Source organism: Orycteropus afer, unplaced genomic scaffold, assembly GCF_000298275.1.
Source record: "Orycteropus afer afer isolate SDZICR_OR568_19922 unplaced genomic scaffold, OryAfe1.0 scaffold00304, whole genome shotgun sequence".
NCBI classification, from domain to species: Eukaryota; Metazoa; Chordata; class Mammalia; order Tubulidentata; family Orycteropodidae; genus Orycteropus; species Orycteropus afer.
The window spans coordinates 2,460,637-2,463,054 of NW_006921891.1; positions in this window are offsets into that span (position 1 = coordinate 2,460,637).

Consider the following 2,418-nt stretch of genomic DNA (forward strand, 5'->3'; position numbering starts at 1 on the left):
TGTGTAAATTTGAATAATAGTAGTAGTAACTGGTCTTCCTTGTAGGCATATGGATATTATCCTACCACTGACAGCATAGTACTTCAGGATAGATCTTGAAACATTCTTTCTGATGATGAATACCATGCCTTTCCTCTTCAATTTGTCATTCCTGGCATAGTAGATCATATGGTTGTCTGATTCAAAATGGCCAAAAACAGTCCATTTCAGCTCATTAATGCCTAGGATATCAATCTTTATGCGTTCCATTTAATTTTTGACAACTTCCAATTTTCCTAGATTCATACTTTGTACATTTCATGTTCCTATTATTAATGGATATTTGCAGCTGTTTCTTTCCATTTTGAGTCATGCTACATCAGCTAATGGAGGTCCCAAAGCTTTACTCCATCCACATCATTAAGGTTGACTCTACTCTGAGGAGGCAGCTCTTCCCCAGTTGTATCTTGAGTGCCTTCCAACCTGAGGCTCTCATCTTCCAACACTTTATCAGACGATGTTTCAGGGCTAGTCTTAACGTTTTCCAGTAATATATCACACAGTGTTTCACTGCTATTCGTAAGGTTTTCACTGGCCAATTCTTTGATAAGTGGATGGCCCCTTCCTTCTTCCAAGTCTGTCTTAGTCTGGAAGCTCCACTGAAACCTGTCCTCCATGGGTGACCCTGCTGGTATTTGAAATACCAGTGGCATAGCCTCCAACCTCACAGCAACACACAAGCCACCATAGTACAACAAACTGATAGATGAGTCACGGAAACCATGGGGAGTGAATTCAGTTCCAGGCCTGAAGGGTGACTCAGGGCTGTAATCTCAGGGATTCCACCAGTCTATGTCCAACCAGTAAATCTGGTATTTTTTGTGTTGTTGCTCTTTGTTGTTGTTGTTCTACATTTTTGCTCCCACTCTATCAAGGATCTCCAACTTTGATTTCTTCCCGAGTGGTTCGCATTGGTAGCTGACTACTATCCAGTTCTTCTGGTCTCAGGGTCATATAGGCTGAGGTTCTCATGGTCCATTAGTCCTTTGAACTAACTATTCCCATGAGTCTTTGATTTTCTTCACTCTTTTTTGCTATGGATGAGGAGAGACCAACAGTTGCATCTTAGATGGCTGCTCGCAAGATTTCAACCCCAATCACTATACACTGAAGTAAGATGAAGAACAATATTTTTGCATGCTATGTTGTGTCAATTGAGCTTGATGTCCCCTGCGACCATGGTCCCCAGCCCACAGGCCCAGTGACTCACTCCCTCAAGGTGCTTAGCTGTGGCTAAGAAGTTATTCTAACTTTGCCCCCTGTTAGCTTTAAACTGCATATGGACATTTTCATAGTACATACAAATATGTGGGTAGGCATATTGTCTGTCAAACCTACATATGGTCGTGAGTATATTCCCATTTGCCTATCCATACCTGTTCTTCTTGCTTGTCTCCCAAACCTGGTTTTGATGAAGAAAATAAAGGTGAGAAGCTAGGAAATAGAAAATTCTGAGAAATATTTTACAATAAATGTAGAAATTAGTTTCAAAATAATATAAATACTTAATAAACCATCAAAGAAGCTTAACTCTGTGAGTGCTACTGCTTTTAACCCAAAAAATCAAAACCAAACTTATGGCCATCGAATCAGGTCCAACTCATAGTGACCCCTCCTTGGGTTTCCGAGTCAGTATCTCTACAGAAGTAGATTGCCCAGTCTTCCTTCTGAGAAATGACTGGTGGGTTTGAATCACCAGCCTTCTGGTTAGCGGTCAAATGCCTTAGGCACTATGCCACCAGAGGAAACAAACATAGAAACATTTAGATAAGAATAATATTACTCAAATGTGAACAAGTTGAGAGTACTCTCTTTTTGAGGAATATTTAGCCTCATGAGAAAATACACATGAAATAATATTTAAGAAAACATTCAGCTACAAAACCTGAAGGATGATTCCAATTCCTAGCCATGGTTTCTTTGATGAATGAATACATTGACAAAAATATTGGAAAGAAAAATGTATAAGAAAATATAATAAAATATCACCTCTAGTTATTGAGATAATGTTCTTCTGTATGGTTTCTATTATTTTGTAAATTTTGCATGAGGAGCTTGTAGTATCCACTAGAAGAAAAGGGAGGGATGGAGGGAGGGGGAAGGAGGAAAAGGAAAAGAGAAAGCAAATCTCTTTGGACAGAAACTGTTTTAACATGCTCAGTGAATAGAGAGACATGCTTTTGATTGAGCTTGTTAGTAAGTGGTAGTTGGCTGTGTGTGTTACTTGTATGGAATAGCTCTGGCCAGGTTATCCTCCTTTGACATTTAAGCACAAGATAACTAATTAGTTTACCCACTCAAATGTAGTTCTGAAATCTTCATTTCCATTGCATTGTATTTACTTCTGTTGGGTTTTCTCTGGAAAGCGTATGAGAAAGA